The sequence below is a fragment of the Rhincodon typus genome, chromosome 22 (genome assembly GCF_021869965.1).
Source record: "Rhincodon typus isolate 14 chromosome 22, sRhiTyp1.1, whole genome shotgun sequence".
NCBI lineage: Eukaryota > Metazoa > Chordata > Chondrichthyes > Orectolobiformes > Rhincodontidae > Rhincodon > Rhincodon typus.
Window position 1 is genome coordinate 1,470,776 of NC_063353.1, and position 23,332 is coordinate 1,494,107.

At 43.2% G+C, this 23,332-nt stretch overlaps 1 long non-coding RNA gene across 2 annotated transcripts in view; it reads left to right on the plus strand.

The window, feature by feature from the left end:
* Positions 1 to 17,774: 17,774 nt before the first annotated feature.
* LOC125485773 overlaps positions 17,775 to 23,332 on the plus strand; it is an 86,129-nt gene continuing 80,571 nt past the window's right edge. The window contains exons 1-3 of one of the 2 annotated variants that reach the window (XR_007264471.1): positions 17,775 to 18,356; positions 18,777 to 18,870; positions 19,615 to 19,862. This is a non-coding gene — a long non-coding RNA (uncharacterized LOC125485773). Of the gene's footprint in view, positions 18,357 to 18,776; positions 18,871 to 19,614; positions 19,863 to 23,332 lie in introns of those variants that run through there. The other variant, XR_007264470.1, reaches the window with a different exon arrangement.

Sequence of the window (23,332 nt, forward strand, 5' to 3'; positions counted from 1 at the left end):
TGTTCCACGTACCCCACGGGGAGACAGGCATAACAGTGGCCCATGCGGGTACCCATGACCACCTCTCTGACCTGAAGAAATTGAGAGGAGTTAAAAGAGAAATTGTTGAGGGTCTAGTGGGTCTCTTTTGCTGTCTCAAGTCCACATACTGGCAGCAACTTTAATGTCTTGCCAGCCTGGTTCCTGAAGAAAATTTTAACCATTTGGCCAAGGCTTGGCTTTGTTTTGGTGTTTTCCTGTGGGCTGACCCAGACTCCCTCTGTTCAGGATATGTCCTGAGTGAGACTATGCAATTGCCTTCACTGCAGTGGTGTTTCCCAAGCTCAGTCAGACTGGCAAGGATGTCCACTTCCATTGCAATACTCTGCAACTCACATACTCCACTTGCCAGTTTCTAATGACAAAGCCAGTTGTAGTGTCTGTTTGAAGTCCAGTCGGGCTTCAGCTAATAGATGCTTTTGCATGGTTACATCATTAATCCCACATACCAAACTGGCTCTCAACATCGTATTAATGGTTAAACTAAAATCGCGTATCCATGCCAGTTATATTAACCTAGCCAAAAATCCCAATATAGATTCCCCTAGTTCTTGAATTGCCAGGTAAAACCAAGAGCATCTCAGAATTAGAGGAGCCTTGGTGTCATAATATTCTTTAACTAAATCCTTCAACTCTTAAACATGGCTGCAGACTACCTTCTGTTAAGATTATCCTAAAATCTACTTGAATATCAAAACATCAAGCAGCAGTTTTGTTGCCCATCTCCAGTTGCTCTTGTGAAGGTGGTGATGAGCCACTTTTGTCAATGCAACTAAATGACTTGTGAGGTTATTTCAGCCAAAAATCAACTGCGTTGCTATGGTCTGGAGTCGCATGTAGGCCAGGCTGGGTCAGGGCAGCAGATGGAAGACTCCAGATCCACATTGACTCTTAACTGCTCTCTGGGCAATTAGGGTTGGGCAATAAATGCTGGTCCAGCCAGTGATGCCCTCGTTCCATGAATGAATAAAAAAAATTCTTTCTCTGATGGACTTCAGCAAATACAGTAGGATTTTATAACAATCCAGTTGCTACATGGTCACCATCACGGAGTCCAAAGTTTTCATAAATTGGGGCAGCACGGTGGCTCAGTGGTTAGCACTGCTGCCTCACAGCGCCAAGGACCCGGGTTCGATTCCACCCTCAGGTGACTGTCTGTGTGGAGTCTGCACATTCTCCTCATGTCTGCGTGGGTTTCCTCCAGGTTCTCTGGTTTCCTCCCACAGTCCAAGGATGTGCAGAGTAGGTGGATTGGCCATGCTAAATTGCCCATAGTGTCCAGGGATGTTTAGTTTAGGTGTGTTAGGTATAGGAAATGCAGTGTTAGGGGAATGGGTCTGGGTGGGATGCTCTTCAGAGAAGCAGTGTGGACCTGTTGGGCCAAATGGCCTGTCTCCACACTGTAGGGATTCTATGAAATTAAATTCTCTAGTTGCCATATTGTATCATCAGGTAATCAGTCCAGATTTCTGTCCCACCAGTCTTCTAAAACACAGTGACACTGAAGGGATAGTGATATGCTTCCAAGTCAGGATGGTGAGTGGCTTGAAGGGGAACTTGCAAGTGGAGGTGTTCCCATGCATCTGCTGCCCTTATCCATCAGGAGGTAATTACTGAGTTTGGAAGCTGCTGTTGAAGTGGATTTTAGCCATCCAGCTGACAACCTTGTGTACAGCTGGATGAACACAGCAGGCCAAGCAGCATCAGAGGAGCAGGAAGGCTGACATTTCCGGCCTAGGCCCATTCTATTTCTGAAGAAGGGTCTAGGCCCAAAACGTCAGCCTTCCTGCTCCTTTGATGCTGCTTGGCCTGCTGTGTTCATCCAGCTCTACACCTTGTTATCTCAGATTCTCCTACTATCAGCTGACAACCTTTATCTATTCTGACCACCCAATCATTTTCCTCATGACTATGGCTTCAAATTTGATTCAAACAGCTCCCCCTCCCCCCGCACACAGTCTGTCTGCCTGCTTACATTATTTATTTCCCATTTCTGATCTGAAAATCTACTCTATGCTTTTTTTTGCCCAAAAATCATCACCTTCCAACTTCCCAGTGTTTCCTTAGCTTGTTCTTTCTGTTCTTATATTAGTTTAACCACAAATTTAATGATTTCCCTTGATGACATTGTTGGGAGGGGTTTCTACACGTTCTGCATGTTGCAGACATTTCTGAGACAAAGGAGCTTGTGAGTAGGGGGAAAAGTAATCAATTAAATGAAATATCAAATGCAAGGAGGACTAACTAAGATCTGAGACAAACTCAAAAAAGCGATGAAGACACTGGTAACTGAACAATGGGGATATAAAATGAGCAACGTTATACTTTCGGAGAATGAAAATTACCAAATTGACTTCAACAGGTTGACAGGCTGTATATGTAAACAGGGTGTACGGTTACCTCACAACTTGGTGTATCAGGACAGCCATGCAGGTAATCTCTGAGCTCACCTTACCAACATTAAGTGATACTGACAGCAGAGATAAAATGGTAGTCATTGCATTGCTGGATATGAGTGAACACAATAGGATTTAGTTCAACATGATTTGAGACTCTAAGCTTCAGCACTGCGGTAAATAATTTTACAGACACCACACACAGAGGAATAAGGGAATGCATAAACTGTGTTGACAGGAGCAACTATTTATTAACAATTCAATACAGGGTGATGGAATTCTTCAGAGGCACACAAGGAAATAGCAGGACAAGGATTGGAAGGTGTTGAAAGGCGTGGTGGCTCAGAGCCCTCACCAAGTTTTTACTTTTCCCATTGCAGCAACTTCCATCTCTCTGTGTCTACACTGGAGTGTCAGCCTGAATTGTTCTTTGCTCAATGCAAGCTAGAAGAACAACACCTCATTTTCCACTTGGGAATCCTGCAGCCTTCTGGACTGAATATCGAAATCAACAATTTTAGGGCCTGAGCACCTTTTCCTACCTCCTTACCCCAACTCCCACACACCAGGCCTTGTCATCACATGGGCTGTTGCCCCAAACAATCCACTATCAGCTACTAATGGCCCTCATTAGCTGCTATTGATCTCCCCAGGCTGACTTTTACCCGCTCCCTTGTCTGCCCAACTGTTTTATTCACTCTCTGGGCTCCTTCTCCACCTATCGTTTACTCTTTGCCGCCTCCCTCTATGCCTTGTGTAGCATATGTACCAAACTTTTCCAAGCTACAATCAGTTCTGGAGAAGAGTCACTGGACCTGAAACGTTAACTTTGGTTTCTCTCCACAGATGCTGCCTGAGTATTTTTCCAGCAAATTCTGATTTTGTTCTGTTTTCAAAACTTAGGTTCTAGCTCATAATGCTACCATTGTGCCCCTGTGTAACACACTCATGCTGATACTTAGATAACAAGGTGTAGAGCTGGATGAACACAGCAGGCCAAGCAGCATCATAGGAGCAGGAAGGCTGACGTTTCCTTAACTGTGCAATCCATGAGTGACAGAGCGTACTGCAAGGTGAGTGAAACATGATCTCACTTGCACAATTCTGCAGAAACGTTTGTACAATTAACTATGCGCAAACTATCAGGATTCAACTTAGCAGTTTGCCCAAACATCTGAAGATATGCTGTTTTATTGCTGATAGTGCAACTGATGAGTGTTTCTCAATGTCCTACAAATATTTTCACGAATACTCATGGCATTCTTCAGCTGCCAGAACTGTTTCTCCATAGCAACTGCGTTCAGTAATTCTGACTGTACCTGTATTTCATCAGACATTTTTCTGCAGGTACCCTGGCAATGTTGGTACAGTATAGAGAAACATCTGAAAACCTTTCTGCTTCTAGTTGAAAGGAAACATCTCTTTCTGATTGAAGTAAAAATACAATATTTTACATGATGATTGAGCCAACAACTTCTAATTCAAAAGAACTCGCAGAATGGTTTCCATCTTTCCTGACAAAGTTTGCTGATGTTTCAACCACAAGGCACCAAACATGGGCCATGAGTGACACAAAACACTTTACAGCTAAAGAAATAGTTGTAGTCTTGGAAACAGCAGGAAATCTTTACATTCTGAATGATATTACTAATAATTCCGTGTGACAATCTGCTCTTTGTAAATTAATCATGTTTGCCCATGGTAATAGGAAATAAATTATGCTTTATTTTAAAAACTCAGGGCATATTTAAAGTTCTGTGTCAAATCAGGGCTATTGTTTTACTTCCCTACAGCATGTAGTGGACATATCAACTGTGCGAATAAGGAGTAGGATGAATTGGCCCAGAAAGATAATAAGGTTCCCAAAGTGGATGTCAAACTCCTGGAGAGTTTCTCACACTGACTTACTGCTCTTGAGTTAAAATCCTGAATTCCTATGACAGGGAGCACATTCCAGAAGAAAGCTTGCCATCACCTTAGAAGCTCTACAGTGTGGAAGCAGGCCAATTTCACCATTGAGTGCACACCAAACATTGAAAGGGCATCCGCCCCAGACCCATCCTCTCCTTGCATTGCTCGTGGTTAATCCAGCAAGCCTGCACATCCCTGGGCACTATGGGCAATTTAGCGTGACCAATCCACCTAATCTGCATATTTTTGGACTATGGGAGGAAACCCACACAGACACGGGGAGAACATGCAAACTCCACACAGACAGTCGCCTGAGGCTAGAATCAAACCCAGGTCCCTGGCACTGTTAGGCAGCACTGAGCCAATGTGCCACACTTTTGCGAAGAACAACAGGGTTGGGCAATAAATTCCTACATTGCCAATCACACCCATATCCTGGGATTCTAAAATGAATTCTTCCTGATCACCGATGTGTGATTATTGCCTGTTTACTGCATGTTGCTTTGATAGGCTGAGAAATATAGCAAGCCAGCATTGCGCGAAAATACCTATAGCTAAATAATTACTTAATATTTCTGCTCTCTCTCATTATGTGACAGTATCTTCTTTATCGTTAACTGATCCAATTTCCATCATAGCCTTCCTTTTAGATTGTTGTGCCTGTGAAATATTTTACTATTTTAATTTATATTCCTTGAGCATATACTGTCATATTTTCTTTTTAATTTTTCCCTCTTAAGTATTTGCTGTTGTACTTCTTTTTCTTCCCTTATCTGGTCACCTAGACATTCCACTGTAGTTATGATCAATAGCAGTTTAGTCCACAATACTTTGTTGTTATATTACACCTTTGACACAAGAAAAGGCTCCAAGGCATTTCAAAACAGCAATAACACTCCACGTTTGACCACTTAATGAGGTCTTTGGGCCTATTCAATGAGGTTTTAAGGTCTGTTTTGAAGGAGAACCAAGAGGAAGAGAAGTGGGATTATTTAGGACAGGAACTCTAGGACCTAGGGGCCAGGTAGATGAAGGTATAGGTGCCAAATGTGGAGGTGCTCAAGAGGCCAGAACTGAAGGAGAGCAAAGGGCTGTGGGACTAGAGAAGGCAGCAGAGAATCTGAGGAGTGTGGCCATGGAGGGATTTGAAAATGTGAATGAGAAGATTAAATTCCTTTCATAATCTTAAAAGCTTCAACTAAATTACTTTCAGTTGTTCCTACTTCTTAATGTTCTCTGTGAAATAATAAACAATCCCAATGTACTGAACTGTTCCTCAAAGCTTACATTTTTTTCTCGTTTGTCTAATGATCCTTTCTATGTATTAGTACGTTTCCTACATTGAGGTGATGAGAACAAGGGATGATGTTTAAATCTCCAGTCCATCATTCCATTAATACACTTCAATACACATTCACTTGCACCTTGGTACAGAGAGACTATATATAAATTGTTTACATTGATGTAAATGCTAAAACTCAACAGATTTCTTTGCTAAGCAGCATCTGTTTCGTGAGTGCCTCTGTACTTTGATTATTTCCACACCAATTAGTGTGCATTTGCTCACACTAAACTATTCCTGTTCAGTTCTTTTAAAGATTGATACCTTTCTTAGCAATGTTATTCACAGTTTTTCTAACTTCCTATTTCTGAGTTGCCTGCATATCTGGGGAGAAAGCTCACTATAACCTTAGTCAAGTTTTTATGTATTTTAGCATCAAGTGTCTTGGAATTAGGCTCAAGGTAATTCAGTTCAAAATTCACTCTGTAACACAGTTAAATGCCTACAATACTAAATATCATTTTGATTAGAAAAATTAGCTGAGATTAATCATGTGCTGGAAGTTAATTGCTATTGTGGGTTTGTGTTTATAACTGTTATTCACAAACAACAAAAATGAAGGATGTGATTTTCCCCTCCCTGGAAGTGGTGACCCAGGTGGTGGGAAGGGGGGGAATGATGGGGCAAGGTTGACACTTGAGAGATGTTCAGACCCTCCTTACCACCTCAGCAACTAAGTGTTGGGTTCATTGGGTCCATTTTTCAATGTGGCAGTGATTAACGTCCTCAAATGAGCCCCACACTTTGAAAAGACAATTTGAAAATGGCACCCTGTGAACCATTCAGTGTATTTGGTGACATAAAAGTTGATGTTTTGGCATGAATCTTCCTTCTATCAAAACATAGGAATAGAATCCCATCAGTACAGTTGGAGGCCATTCAGCCCATCAGGACTGCAATGACTCTCCAAAGAGCATCCCATCAGATTCCCATAACAACCATGGTAACCCGCCTGGCCTGCAAATCCCTGGATACAACGGGGCAATTTTAGTATGGCTACTCCACCAAACATGTACATCTTTGGTCTGTGGGAGGAAACCGCAGCACACAGAAGAAATCCACACAAACATAGGGAGAATGTGCAAACTCCACACAGACAGTCACCCGAGGCTGGAATCAAACCATGGCGCTATGAGGCAACAGTGCCAACCCCTGATCCACCGTGCCAGGAGGAGGAAGCCATTCAGACAACCAAAAGGTAAAAGCCTCCAAATGACATCTACTGGTCCAATTTATCTTATATAACTCAAAATAGAGCTCCAGTACAAGCAGTTCCAAGTAACCTTGGGGGTCGGGGGGAGGTTATTAGTTTTTCCCTCAGGGTGCCCAAGCCTGCTTTATCCTTCAGGTTGATCCTGGCTAATCTGCCTTTCATCAGATTTGCTTCATAGAATCCTCATCCTGGAAAAAAAATCCCCACATGCAGCTTTGAGAGTTTCAATTCATCCCAAAAATCCAAAGTCTTTTTTAAGGAGATATTTCCAAATTTCCTCTACCCTGTCAGAGGGTCTATATTCAAAATGCTGATTGTTGCTGTGTCCCAGCATGTGCTTAAACTTCCAGCATTTTCTGTTTTTATTTTGCATTTCCAGCAACAACAAAACATTCACATCATTCTCAAAGTTAAGATTTCACAGTTAGTAGTTTGTCCAATAGACCATCACAATGGATCCAAATGTATTGCAATAAATAAGCACTTTACCAGTTCCTTTTAAGATATATTTAGAATTGGATGGTGATTATGTTTATGATGAGTTTATTACAACAGGGAACAAATATTTAATGGTTCTTGAAACTGCTCTGAAAGTTACAACTGAGAATCTCAGGATGGGGATGTTATCCACTTAGATAGAACAAAGAAAATTACAGTACAGGAACAGGCCCTTCGGCCCTCCAAGCCTGCACTGACATGTTGCCCGTCACAGCTAAAACCCACTACCCTTCTGGGGACCGTATCCCTCTATTCCCATCCTATTCATGTATTTGTCAAGATGACCTTTAAAAGTCACTATAGTATCTGCTTCCACTATGTCCCCCGGCAGTGAGTTCCAGGCACCTACCACCCTCTGTGTAAAAAACTTGCCTCGTACTTCACCTTTAAACTTTTCCCATCACACCTTAAATCCATGGCCCCTGGCAACTGACTCTTCCACCCTGGGAAAAAGCTTCTGACTGTCCACTCTATCCATGTCTTTCACAATCTTGATATCTCTATCAGGTCGCCCCTTAACCTCCGTCATTCCAGTGGAAACAACCCAAGTTTCTTCAAACTCTCCTCATAGCTAATGCCCTCCACACCAGGCAACATCCTGGTAAATCTTATCTGTACTCTCTCCAAAGCCATCACAACCTTTTGGTAGTGTGGTGACCAGAAATGAACACAATATTCCAAATGTGGCCTAACTAAGGTTCTATAAAGCTGCAACATTACCTGTCAATTTTTAAACTCAGTGCTCCGGCCAATGAAGGCAAGCATGCCATATGCCTTGCTGACTACATTCTCCACCTGCGATGCCACTTTCAGTGACCTGTGTACCTGTACACCCAGATCCCTCTGCCTATCAGTATTCTTAAGGGTTCTGCTATTTACTGTATATTTTCCATCTGGATTAGACCTTCCAAAATGCATTACCTCACATTTTTCCAGATTAAACTCCATCTGCAATCTCTCTGCCCAAGTCACCAACCGATCTATATCCAGCTGTATCCTTTAACAGTCCTCATCACTATCCGCAATTCTACCAACTTACTAATCAGACCAGTTACATTTTCCTCCAAATCATTTATATATGTTACAAATATCAAAGGTCCCAACAGTGATCCCTGAGGAATACCACTAGTCACAGCCCTCCATTCAGAAACACACCCTTCCACTGTTACCCTCTGTCTTCTATGGTCAAGCCAGTTTTTTATCCATCTTGCATGAGGGACCTTGTCAAAGGCCTTACTGAAGTTCATGTAGACAACATCCACTGTCCTACCCTCATCGATCATCTTCATCACTTCCTCAAAAAACTCAACCAAGTTAGTGAGACACGACCTCTCCTTCACAAAACCATGTTACCTCTCGCTAATACGCCCATTGATTTCCAGGTGGGAGTAAATCCTGCCTCAAAGAATTCTCTCAGATAATTTCCCTATCACTGACGTAACGTTCACCAGTCTGTAAATAGCTGGATTATTCTTGCCACCTTTCTTAAACAAAGGAGCAACATTGGCTATTCTCCAATCCTCTGGGACCTCCCCTGTAGCCAGTGAGGATACAAAGATTTCCCTCAAGGCCCCAGCAATTTCCTTCTTGCCACTCTCAGTATTCTGGGGTATATCCCATCAGGCCCTTGGGACTTGTCTACCTTAATGTGTTTCAAGACCTCCAATACCTCCTCCCTTTTGACTCAACATGACCCAGACTATCTACACACCCTTCCCCAGACTCATCACCCACAAAATCCTTCTCTATGGTGAATACGCAAAGTACTCATTTAATGTCTCGCCCATTTCCTTTGGCTCCACATATAAATTCCCTTCCCTGTCCTTGAGTGGGCCAAACCTCTCCCTGGCTACCCTCTTGCTCTTTATATATGTATAAAAAGCCTTGGGATTTTCTTTAATCCTGTTGGCCAATGACTTTTCATGACCCCTTTTAGCCTTCCTGACTCCTTGCTTAAGTTTCTTTCAACTTTCCTTGTATTCCACCCTTGCTTCGTGTGTTCCCAGCCTCCTAGCCTTGATAAATGCTTCCTTTCTCTTTTTGATTAGGCTCACAATATCTCTCGTTATCCAAGATTCCCTAAACTGACCATACTTACCCTTCATCCTTAAAGGAACGTGCCGGTCCTGAGATCCCAGCAACTTACACTCCCACATACCATATGTTGATTTGCCCTCAAACATCTGCCTCCAATCTACATTCTTCAGTTCCTGCCTAATATTGTTGTAATTAGTCTTCCCTCAATTTAGCACCTTCACCTGACAACTATACCTATCTTTATCCATCAATACCTTAAAGCTTACTGAATTGTGATCACTGTTTCCAAGCTGCTCCCCTACTGAGGCGTTGACCACCTGGCCAGGCTCATTCCCCAGTACTAGGTCCAGTATGGCCCCTTTCCTAGTTGGACCATCTACGTACTGTTTCAAGAAGCCCTCCTGGATGCTCCTTACAAACTCTGCCCCATCTGCGCCCCAAGCACTAAGTGAGTCCCAGTCAATATATGGGAAGTTAAAATCACTCATGAGAACAACACTGTTACTTTTACATCTTGCCAAAATCTGCCTACATATCTGTTCTTCTATCTCCCGCTGGCTGTTGGGAGGCCTATAGTAAACCCCAAACATTGTGATTATACCCTTCCTGTTCTGGAACTCTACCCATATTGCCTCGATGTATGAGCCATCCAAGGTGTCCTCCCGTAGTACAGCTGTGATGTTCTCCATAACAAGTAGTGCAACTCCCCACCCTTTTTATATCCCCCTCTATCCCGCCTGAAACATCTGTATCCTGGAACATTAAGCTGCCAATCCTGTCCCTCCCTTAACCAAGTCTCTGTAATAGCAAAAACATCATGGTTCCAAGTACTAATCCAAGCTCTAAGTTCATCTGCCTTACCTGTTACACTTCTTGCATTGAAACAGATGCACTTCAGTCTACCAGATGCACTTTGATCAGCAGCCACATCCTGCCTGCTCTTCCTCTGAGTCTTACTGGCCTATTCTCTAGTTCCCTTTCAATCCATTCACCTTTGCTTTGGTTCCCACCCTCCCTGCCAAGCTAGTTAAAATCCTCCCGAATGACACCAGCAAACCTTCCAGCCAGAACATTTGAGCCCCTCCAGTTTAGATGCAACCCGTCCTTCTTGTACAGGTCCCACCTGCCCTGGAAGAGATCCCAATGGTCCAGATATCTGAAACCCTCCCTCCTACACCATCTGTTTAGCTATGCATTGAGCTGTACTATCCTCCTATTTCTAGCCTCAATGGCACTGGACACAGGGAATAATCCCGAGATTACAACCTTGGAGGTCCTGCTCTTTAACTTTCTACTTAACTCCCTGAACTGCTGCTGCAGGACCTCATCACTCATCCTACCCATGTCGTTAGTACTGATATGTACCACAACCTCTGGCTGTTCACCCTCTCCCTTCAGAATGATTTCTGCCCATTCAGAGACATCCTGGTCCCTGGCACCAGGAGGCAACACACCATCCAGGAGATATTCCCAACAATTTTCCCAAGGTTCTGTGTCACTCAGAATAGGAAAATAAAACTTGTGAATTAATACTGACTTCAAAAATAATGACACCAGGACTAAAAGGTGAATCTACGGGGCGGTCGTATAATCATAGAGATCATCAGCACAGAAAAGGGTCCTTCGAGCCTCGTGTTCATGCCAGTTATAAACAACTACCTAACTATTCTAATCCCATTTCCTATGGCCCATAGTCTTCTATGCCTTGGCATTGCAAGTGCACATCTAAATATGTCTTACATTTTCTGGATTTCTGTCTCTCCCACCCTTACAGGTAGTGGGTTCCAGATTCCCACCATCCTCAGGATGAAACTGTCTTTCCTCACATCTCCTCTAAACCTCCAGGCCTTTGCCCTAAATCCATGCTTCCTGTCATTGATCCCTCCAACAAGGAGAAACATTTCTTCCTATCTACCCTATCTTTGCACCTCAGAATTTTATACATCTCAATCATGTCCCCTCTCAATCTCCTTTGCTCTAAGCAAAACAACCCCAGTTTAACCAATCTCTCTTCATCACTGAAACTCTCCAGTCCAGGCAGCATCCTCTGTACCCTCTCCAGTGCTATCACATCCGTCCTAGAACATGGAATCCAAAAATGTACACAATACTCTGGCTGTGGCGTAACCAATGTTTCATACAGTTCCAGCAACAACTACCCTGCTGTTAAACTCTATGCCTTGACTAATCAAGGTAGTATACCATATACATTCTTAACCACTTTATCCAGCTGTCCTGAGATATTAAAGTATTGCTGGACATGAACACCAAGTTCCCTCTGATCCCTGGTACTTGCCAGGGTCTTACTGTTCAACGTGTGTTCCCTTGTTTGTCCTGCCCAAGTGAATCACCTCACATTTTACAGATTGAAATCCATTTGCCACTAATCAGCCCATCTGGCCATTCCAGCCACATCCACCTGTAATCTAAGGCTATCTTCCTCACTATTTACCACCACACCAATTTTCAGTTTCTACTGTCAGATCTGAAATACTCTCTGAGTCATTCCCTGAAGTATTCTTCAGCACTGGGTGTTGTTGCAAAGTTTGTGGGATTCACCAGTGATTAGCAGGATCTGTTTCTCTTGAAGTCTTCGGAGTCACCTATCTCTTCCTCCGTGATTTCTCCTGAAGCTGCAAATTCTCATTTCAATTTTTTGGGCTTGATTTAGAAATAGTGCCAGACACCACTGATCATTATGCTGTGGCAGAAACCAACACTGCCACTATGTGGTGCTGTGGGTTACTTCAAGCCCACAATCACCTATTGGTGGTTAGAATATCCACCTTTCTACTTTAGAAGAGTCTTGAGTAAACAGGATGAAGTTTATTGCATTACTGTGACTATTTACAGGTTACATGAATATAATCTGCATTGCTGCAGGGACTGTTTAGGAGCTCACTGCATTCAGGTCTACATCCTTATAGCTCCTTCTTCACTCTGACCGAGTTTCTGTGACATCATCACAGTGGGTGGTGCTTATGGCACATAAGCAAGAGTTAACCCTTTCAGATCCACTTACAATAGTCATAGGTACCATAACACATAAGGATTCAACACCAATGGGAAAGTCCACCAGTCCTTACACCAATCGGATGGTCCCCTGGTAGGATTTCAATGCATCACTTCCTGGGACCGTAATGGTGCCACCATGCCCTCCCCGAAGCTGCCAGCCAATCGGAAGCTGATAACCATTGTGAGTATCCGTGCCGCCTCAGAGGCTGAATGTGAATGGTTTTTCAGAAGCCAATGGAGCTGGAGTCACATGGAGAGTGGACTAATTATGTTGAATCAAAGCAAGCGTGTGGATTTCTGTGACCATTTCCCTGGCCCCATCTGTGTGCCCCCTCACCAACCCAGCAGGCAGCACAACCCATTTTTACAATAGCATGGGCTGCCATATGAATACTGTGATGAAATATACGCAGTGTGGTGAAATATGTTGGCGAGTCACAGGGCTAAATAGCCCCGAGGGAATATTAAGGATATAAAGAGTTTAGAATGCCAGAGCTGAAAAATGGCAGCCTGATGGAGGTTCTGACTGGGGAAGATATCATTATATTAGTAATAGAGTATATTACTCAGATAGAATCCATTTAGTTAGTGAGGATATTCCAGTCCAAAGATGTGCAGGTTAGGTGGATTGGCTGTGCTATATTGCCCATAGTGCCCATTTATGTGCAGGCTAAGTGAGTTAGCCATGGTAAACGGGTTAGGGTAGGGGTCTGGGTGGGATGCTCTTTGGGTGGTTGGTGCAGTCTCAGAATAGCCTCTTTCTGCACTGTAGAGATTCTGTGATTTTATAGGCCTTCAAATAGTGAGAGAGAGAGAGAGAGAGAGAGAGAGAGAGAGAGAGAGAGAGAGGCTATACATAGAAGATGAGTTCAGAGCAACTTTAGAACAATTCCTTAGAGAAGCACCTTCTAGAACCAACCAGAAAGCATACTATACTGGAATAAAAGCAAAATACTACGGACATCCGTAATATGGACATCCATTCTGAAGAAGTGTCATACTGGACTTGAAACTGTTTCTCTCTCCACAGATCCTGCTAGACCTGGTGAATTTCTCCAGCAGTTTCTGTTCTTATAGCAAGTTACACCAGACCTGAGAATGTGCAGGAGAACAGGACTTTTATTGAACTCAGTGTGAAGAAGACCCCAGGTAACAATGATCAATTCATGATTGAGGCTTGAGTCTGAGACTAGAAGGTCTAAACCTAAATAGAGGCAATTATGACAGTATGAAAACGTAGCTGAGTGCTGTGAACTAGGAAATGAGGTTAATGAATAGGTCTGAAGAGATGCAATGGTCGACATAGGAGCTGTTTCAGAGAACTTGGCAAATATACTTTCCAGTGGGAAAGACTCTGGGGAAGAACTCATCATCTGTGGGTAACTGCGGAAGTTAAAGGTGGTATCAACTGAAAGAAAATGCTTATAATTCCATGAAAGTGAGTGTCAGGTCAGCAGCTTGAGCGAAAAACATCAAAGTAAAACATCAAAGAAAATAAGAGGGAGAAATTAAAGTAAGGGAAAGCTAGCTCGAAATATAAAAACAGATAGGAGGAGCTTCTCCAGATATTTTAAAAGTACAGAGCAAATAAACTGAAAGGTGACAAAAACAGAAATTGTTGGAAAAACTCAGTAGGGCTGGCAGCAACTATGGAGAGAAATCAGAGTTAACATTTTGGGTCCGCTGACTCCTCCTCAGAAGAGACAAAATGTTAACTTCAATTTCTCTCCACAGATGCTGCCAGACCTGCTGAGCTTTTCCAGCAATTTCTCTTTTTGTTTCTGATTTCCAGCATCCGCGAGTTCTTTCAGTTTTTAAACTGAATGGTGGGTGTCTAAGGAGTGAGTCTGAGGGACTAATAATGGAAAATAAGAAAATGGCAGTGAATCAGAGAGGTATTTTGCATCTGTCTTCAGTGTAGAGATACAAATGATATATGAGAAATTATAAAGTCAGAGGGTTAGTCAGAGGAATTATAAAGTCAGAGGAAATCAAAACATTTTCAGCCACCAGGGGCAAGTTACTGAACAAAGTATTAGAACTAAAAACTGACTTGTGCCCACTCCTGACAGACTCCACCTTTGGCCATAAAAGGCTACTGAGATAACTAGTGTATTGGTTTAGAATATAAGAAATAGGAGCAGGAGTAGGCCATCCGACCCATCAAGCCTGCTCCGCCATTCAATAACGTTGATCTTTTTGTGGACTTAGTTCCACCTACCAGTCCACTCAAAATAATCCTTCATTACTTTACTGTTCAAAAATCCATCTATCTTTGCTTTAAAAACATTCAACAAGGTAGCCGCAACGATTTCACTGGGCAGGGAGTTCCACAGATCCACAACCCTCCTCAACGGAGTCCTAAATCTGCTCTCCCCTATTTTGAGGTTCACGCACCAGTGGAAACAACCTCCCTGCTTCTATTTTACCTAGTCCCTTCATAATTTTAAGTGTTTCTATAAGATAGCCCCTCATTCTTCTAAATTCCAATGAGTACAGTTCCAGTCCGCTCAATCTCTCCTGATAAGCCAACCCTCTCAACTCCAGAATCAATCAATCAATCAATCTTCTGCACCTCCTCCAGTGCCAGTACTTTCTTTTTCAAGTAAGGAGACCAAATCTGTACACAGTACTCCAGGTACATTTTCCGGGCTTCAATTTTGTAAACATTTCTTACAGTCTGAAAAGTTCCCAGAATATTGGAAAGTAGTGAAAGTAACACATCTATTCAAGAAAGGAAGAAGACAGAAAGCTGGCCAGTTAGCTTAACATCTATGCCACGGAAATACTGGAATGAATAACTTCAATGAAGAGGCTGAATCTTTGGTCACTAAGTTTGTTGATGACACAAAGGTAAGGTAGGAAATTAACATTGGAACTGACCACACAGACTGCAGAGGAATATAGATAGAGTCAATGAGTGGCAAATTTTGGCAGATGGAGCACAATGTGGGAAGTTGTGAACTTGTCCACTTTGGTAGGAAGAATAGAAAAGCAGCCTATCATTGAAAATGGGAAAAATTGCAGGCCCTTAAAATCCTTGGTTAACCACAGGTAATGATCCTTTCTGTGAAGTTTGTCTTTCTCAACAGAATGTATGTTTGCTGAGAATTTTGAAAGATCTCCTGAAGAGTCAATTTCCTTGTTTGTTTGCATTTCTTTATGTTATATATTGGATCTGCAATGCTGTAATGACCTGAAGAGAAATAATTCTCACAGCTATGAGGAATAGGTCAGAGAGCGGGACTTTCTCTAGAGAGCTGTCATGAACCAGATGGGCCAAATGGCTTTCTTCTCTGTTGTAACAATTAAAAATAAACTTAATCCCAAACTGATTTTTCTCTATTATACTTTCATGAATGAAGAAAAACATAGAATATTGACTTTGCTTAAATAAAAACAGAACTTGCTGGAGAAACTCAGCAGGTCTGACAGCAGTTGCAGAGAGAGTTAATGTTTCAAGTCCAGAACGTCTCTTCTCTTAGAGTCAAATCAGATGTGAAAGATTGCCTGTGTTTCTCTCTCCAAGGGTTATGCCAGACCTAATGAGTTTCTCCAGCAAGTTCTGATTTTTTTTTTTAACGATCTCAACATTTGCAGGACTTTGTTTTTATTTGAATATGTATCATGCATCTACCAGTTGTCCCCAGAGGCAAAACATTTCAGCTGGTTGGAATGTAAACTGTACACTAAGTTCAAGAGATCAAATTTTGACCATGATTAAAATTTGCAAACAAGCATTCAGTATGTTCACACATCTGGTCTGTAGTCAGCCACATTTAAACATGATCCAATTGATTCTGACAACCAGTGAAATGAGAGTCTAATGTAGCAGAAAGATTAATACTTTGAAATTATTATGATAATGATCTTTGACCAATATGTGTCAATGTCTCTTCTCTTCCTCCTGAGTATTTCTGTTCTGCTGTTGGCATTACACTGAGGGAACATTCCATTGTCAAAGGTGCCATCTGTTGCATTGGAAATTAAATTGAGGATCCTACCTTCCTTCTCAGATAGACATTAAAAACTCCCATTGCATCTTTTGGGGAATTGTCCCTAATACAGTGGCCCACATTTACTCCCCAAGAAACGTCACTGAGCCTGTACTGTAATTCTGAAGAAGTTATATCAGACTTGAAACATTAACTCTGGGCAGATTACCAGACTCTGAGCAATGAGGGCTACGGTAAGATGAGTGGTAGAATTGGCTGGATGTTTGTTGAGGTCCATCTCGATATTGAGATCATCTCGTTGTGTCTTGGCCACTTAGCACAAGCACCGTGCTGAGATTCGCACTAGGCAGTCACAAGCTCCCAACTGGCAATCATTATAACTTCTCCTTACAGACCTTGTTAACAGCCCAACTCAACTGTGATCTTCCCAATCTCACCGTTGGGAAAACAAGCCATTGGGAAAACTCAGGATGGAAACTACAGCAGATTCAACTTAACATTTGCTCCAAAAGGCTTCCATGTTTGAGACCAGGCACCAACATCTCAGGGCACGGTCCATGGGGCCACACACAACTCACATCTATGGATATTGGCATCCAACATGTGCCACCTCCAGTCCATTTTATAGGGTGGTTCCGCACTTCAATGCTGCACCTCAGACTGCCCCAGTAACTCTCATTGCAATGCTGCAGCAAGGACTCTGTATTTTCAGGGACATAACCCCAACTCATGAGCTGGACCAGGCTGCATTTCCAGGCTCTTCACTCACTATCAAAGAATCATTGCGGAAAGAGGTCATTTAGCCCATCGAGTTTGCACCAAGCCTCCGAACAGCATCCCATCCAGACATAACCCTATCGCCATAAACACCTAGCCTGCACATCTTTGGCTAGCACTCAGTCTGAACCTGACTGGTACTGACCGCGTCCCTGTCTTGCCTCACCATTTTGTACTTTCCCTCCACAGCCAGAGATACCAGGTTCACATTCCCACTGGTTATACCAGCTGTTTAGTGCAGGCATGAAGCCAGGAAACTTGTCACAGTTGGCAGCAAGCCTCAGTCTGTCAAGGCCACTGGCAATGACTCGAGTGGGCCCTGGCACAGTAATTCAATACCAGTCCAGGACATGCTCAAGGAGGTCAGAGTCAGGATCCTCTCCTCATGAGGAACGAGGAGCAGAATGACAGGCAGCACATCTCCCATCTTGACTCCATCTGCCCCATGATGGTCCGTTTCCTTCCTGGAAGGAGTGAGAGTGGCAGGGATTATGGGAAATGAAAGTGGTGGCACAGATATTACTGACGGTGCAGGTGCGGGGAATGTCCTGAGTGAGTGAGTAGGCAGAGCATAGGGGATGATTTGATTTGATTTGATTTATTTATTGTCATTATGTATCTTGTTACACAAATACAGTGCAAAGTGTTGTGTAGTGCCGCCACTCCCCAGCGCCATCTTAAAACACAGAAAAATAAACCAAAACATGGAAATATAAAGACAGAAAAATAAATAAAGAAAGAAAAAGTGCTCAACTTTACAGTCCTTCTTGTTAAGCGTTGTGTCACGGGCCATGGGCCTGGTGGGCCAGGCATGCGTCACCTTCGCAGGAATGAAAGTCACCACTTGTCAGCGCCATCATGTTTCCAGCAACGCCTTCTCCACCATGAGTCCTTGCTGGACCTGGCCAGAGCAGGAGCCCCCGATGCCGCTGGATACCACACCAGTCCGAACTCGCCTTCGCTGCTGCCTCCGTGAATCTGCGCTGGGTGCAGACCGCCATGGGGAACCCAAGCTGCCGCAGAGGCCGTGAGTCGGCAATAGGACCACCTCATCGGTGTAGAAGCTGCGCGGGAACCCCGTCTCACCTTCGACGTCACTGCCACGGGCCCAGGCTCTTGGGCCTACTCACTGCCGCCGAAACCATCACTGCGACCAAGCTCTTCACCTCCAGGTAAGCCAAATGAATGAGAACGAAAAGAGGAGACGAGAGAGATAAAAAGAAACGAAAAGAAAAGGGGAGGGAGTGGATAAGCACCTCCTCCTCCACCATCCTACCGGGAAGGTTAACGCCCACCAGGCCCATGGCCCGTGAGCAATGCTTAAGAAGAAGGACTGTAAAGTTGAGCAGTTTTTCTTTCTTTGTTTATTTTTCTGTCGTTATATTCCATGTTTTGGTTTATTTTTCTGTGTTTTAAGATGGCGCTGGGGAGTGGCGGCACTACACAACACTTTGACCTGTATTTGTGTAACAAGATACATGTGACAATAAATAAATCAAATCAAGTCATCCCTATGCTCTGCCTACTCACTCAGGACATTCCCCGCACCTGCACCGTCAGTAATATCTGTGCCATCCACTTTCATCTTTCAGGTATTGCGATGGGATTAAGGCAAGTGGGGAAAGATGATGCAGGCAGTGGTGAGAGGCGTGAGGCATGAACCTTGGCGGGAGTCACAGCGTGAGGGTGAGTTTTCAGACAGAAGTGGATGTGGTGAGGCTGGTTCCTCTCCGAGGAATATAGATTTAAGGGGTTAAAATTGTTTCAGAGATAGTAGGAACTGCAGATGCTGGAGCATCTGAGATAACAAGGTGTAGAGCTGGATGAACACAGCAGGCCGAGGAGTAGGAAAGCTGACGTTTTGGGCCTAGACCCTTCTTCAGAACACCATTTACAAATGAGGATTGGCCCATTTAAAATAGAGATGAAGCCAATTTATTTCTCTCAGAAAGTATTGTGTCATTGGGACTCCCTTCCTGAAAAGGTGACGGAGGCCGGAGGTCTTGAATATTTTATTTAAGGCAGAGATAGATTCTTGTTAAGGAAGGGAGTGAAACGTCCTGAGCGGTAAGGGGGAAAACAGATTTAAAATTACAATCATATCAGAAGTGATCTTATTGAATGTCGGAACAGGCCCAAAGCTGAATGGTCTAGTCCTGCTCCTGATTCATTCGTTCATAACTATGTACTGGGATTGTAAAAGATGCTCTGCAAAAGCAAGTACTTGTCGTTATTCTAATCATTATCAGTCCAAGCCTTTTACTGAATGAGTTGGTTCGATAACTTAGGAGACATTTCCATCAGAGCTATACTATTTTTAAATAGTTCTAACACAGGTAACAGCAGCAGAAAAGAACATCAATGCTTTAGAATTTGTGGTCTTTTTTTCTCCTTTGTGTGATATTTAGACTTTTTTTCTCCACGTTCAAGGTGTAGTGTGTCCTCTGAAATATTTGGGGCCTGTACTTTGTAAAGTCACAGTCCGTCTGCTGCTGCCCACAGACTTGCAGAGATGATTAAAGACACATTGCTGGAACATCTGAGGTGGTCTGTCATACGATGCTATCACTTGTTTTATACAGAGTGCAGAATTCCTGGCTGGAACAGCGAGTTTCAGATCATTCACTGCTTGCAATATTTGACCACACCTCGAGCTACAGTCAGTCGACAGGCTCCAATGCTGGCAGGGCCGTTGCTAAATAATTACTTCTTAAAATATTTGTAGACTCACCTCCAATCTCATCTGATCAAATGTTAAACTCCCTAGTTGCCATAATTCTGGCATGGCAGTTGGAAATGCATTTAAATCAATTTATTAATATCAGTTTGGCAGCTCACACATGCCTGTTCGTGCACTGAAGAAGATTAAATTTTCTCTGGACTAGGGGGTATTAGATTTCATTGTGAGCCTGGTGAAATTGTCAAAATGAAAGCACTGAAGCCCTTAGACCTTTTGTTAAATTATGAGAGCAGCAGCTTTGTTTAACTAATGCTGATTACATTGTAAATGTCTTGGGTATTAAGCATGCTGCCATCATATCAAAATCTGTGGGTTCTGTAGGGGGTTTACATCATCAAATGTGTGTGAGGTCTGCTATCTTCTCCTGGTTGAGCTGGAAGTGTATTCTTGAGTAAACAAGATGCAGTTTATTACTTCTCTGCCACTATTTACAGGTTATAAGAACACTGTACAGTGACTGTTGGACGGGCCTAGCCTCATCTCTGTCTCTCTCCACATGCTGTTTTTATTCTTCCACCTGGTTCTCAATCCATTATTACAGTGGATGATGCTTATTCAATTAACCCTTTAAGATCTTATCAGTCTCATATATAATCATGGGAAATAGGGGACTGACGAGACACCTATAAGCTCTGTAACTATACATCATAACATAAGGAAAAACTGTGAACAGTGATGAAATAAATGACCCCATCAGCTGCATTGATGAGGGTGGTTAGAAGGCTGAATATTGGCTGGGACACTCACCTCATCTTCTTTGTTTTGGGATTTTTACATTCACCTGAATAAGCATGAAATGAGCCTTAAGTCCAAAAATTTTCTGCAGCACCTAAAACTAACACTCACTGTTCTGTCTGTGACTGATGTGAACCCTTGAGGCAGTTTAACCTTGTCTCTTTCCTGTAATACTGTCTGTCCCTCTTAAGTATATGTCGTACGTGGCACGGTTCTGACTCATTCCCTGAAACTGCGCTGCTGCAGTGACCCGAGCCATCTAATGTTTCATCTGGAGGTCTAAGATGGACTGTGTCCACAGGGGCACCACATACAAAACTCGGGGGAAGAACATATCCCACACCACCCTCATCCTGATGGCCACCTTTCTGTGTGGCTGCATCAAGCTGTACGTTGACCCTCGGTACACAAACACCCAGTGTCTCTATGTACTGAGGTTCTATCTGTCCCAGGTGTTGCGAAGGACGGGACTGGCCACGCTGTCACGGAACGTTCCAAGTAGTTGGACCATTCTGTATCACCTGTCCTTCATGGAGAAATTTGAAAAGAAAAATACCTTTGACCACAAGTCCACCAGGAAGTGGTCACCATGTAGTGTCCTCGAGACCCTGCGGGAAAAGGAGAGGGTAGATCTTGTCGAGTGGTTCCCTGCACAGACTGTCAAAGTCATTTGGCAGAATGCCTCATCACCAGGACTTTCCAACAAGCACCAAGACATTGTTTGGCTGGTGGTGAGAAGGACACTTCCCGTGAGATCCTTCTTGTGTACTTGGTCAGTCTGTGCCACTGCATGCTGCCCTCAAGGCAGCTGCCAGGGGATAGAGACTGTCGCCCATTTCCTGCTGGAATGTGCCTTTGCAGAAGATGCGTATGGTTTGTGTCGAGGTTCGTCCAAGCAGTTCCATGACGCAGGAATCCGCTCTACTGTCTGTTCCCCAGGATGCCCGCTGAGACAAACATTAACTGTGCCTGGAGGACCATCCACTCATTGAAAGACACTGTTTGGTCTGCCCGAAACTTGTTGGTCTTCCTGAACAAAGATGTTGACTTCAACTCAGTGTTGCAAACTGGCATGTTCTGAGGTCCAGGACTACGTGCTGTGGGATGCACTAAAACTTGGGGCAGCTGCTGCCATGGAGCAGTAGGGAAATACCTCCATCTGAGGTCTTCCTGCTTAAGATAAATGGGGGTTCATTCAGTTATTGGATTCTGCTGGTGCCTCAAATTAATGTAAATATAGTCTGATTCAGGTAAGAGATGCCTTGGTTTGTTTGGATAGAGTCAAATTCCAATGTTAGCTTGTTTCCTTGATATGCTGCTGTACAGAACTGAAGTGCATTTGTGACTATGAAAGATATTTTTATGAATAAAGTATATTTTGAAATTAAAACAAAACCAAAATTGTCAGGGCATTTATAAGTAACTTCCCTTCACATTAATAAATCTGAGTGAGCAAATCGATTTGCTTCCTGTCTCCTTTCAAAATGTTACCATCCAGTGATAAAGCATTTTATCACTATTTTATCACTAAAGCATTTTATCAAATGTGAGCATCTTCCTCACACATTCTTCCTCACAAATCCCATCATTCCCATTTTATCCACATTAAATTTAATCTGATTTTCTATCAACTTAACCTGCTAACTGACCAGACTGCTAGATTCCTCTTCATGGTTAACAACTTGCTTTAATTTTACTATCAGTAAATGTTGAAGTTGTGCCTCATACACCAGCCTCCAGAGATTTTTGTCTTTTAGCAACCATCCCAACACTGACCCCTGGTGGATATAACTCTTTACTACTTGAGTCCTGAGAAAATATCAAATACCAGCCTAGATCTTCCCACAGGGTGATAGACCGGAACTGCATGTCAGGACCTTGTGGAAATCCTCATGTAGCTGTCTCCACAGGATCTGACTGGGAAGTTGAAAGTTCCAGTGGGAAATTACCCAGCATCTGGAACCTTCCAAATATGTGTCCAAGTCTGAGTCAGAGTCACAGAGTTCAGAGGGTTCCCAAGAAAAATTAGGAGAGTTTGTCAACAAGAGAGCTAGGAGTGAGAGGAGGGGAAACTTCTTGACTCAGAGTTGTTGGGATTTGGAATGTGCTGCCTTGGAGGTTTCAAAAGAGAGCTGGGTATATATTTGAAAGTGATGCATTTAGAGGACCACAGAAATAGGGCTGGAGATTGGGGCTAGCTGGGTAGCTCTTTCAGGAGCTGGTACAGACACATTGGGTCAAATAGCCTCCTTCTGTACTTTACTGTAAAAATCTGAGAGTTAAAACCTGCTCAAATTACTGCCCTTCAACTCACCCCTCCCAGATACCCCAGCCTTTCCTAAACCCTCAGCCATTTACCTGGCACCTTCCCCCATTCTCTAACCCACCTGGCATCTACAACAATCACCACCAGACCCCATACTCACTCATGTACCTGCAACCTCCATTCCTTCACCCACTTCATAACACCCCTCCCTCCTCCATCACCCACTCCCTCCCAGAAAACTCCTCTAAAACAAGTGAGCAATCTTTGGTCAGATCTGGGACAGAAATAGGGATTAGAATCCAGATCAGTGGCCTGAGGTCAGGAATGAATTTAACCCTCTTCCTATTCTGACCAAAACAGTCCATTTAATACCAAGGCATCAAGGAAAGAGATCAGCTTTCAGTACT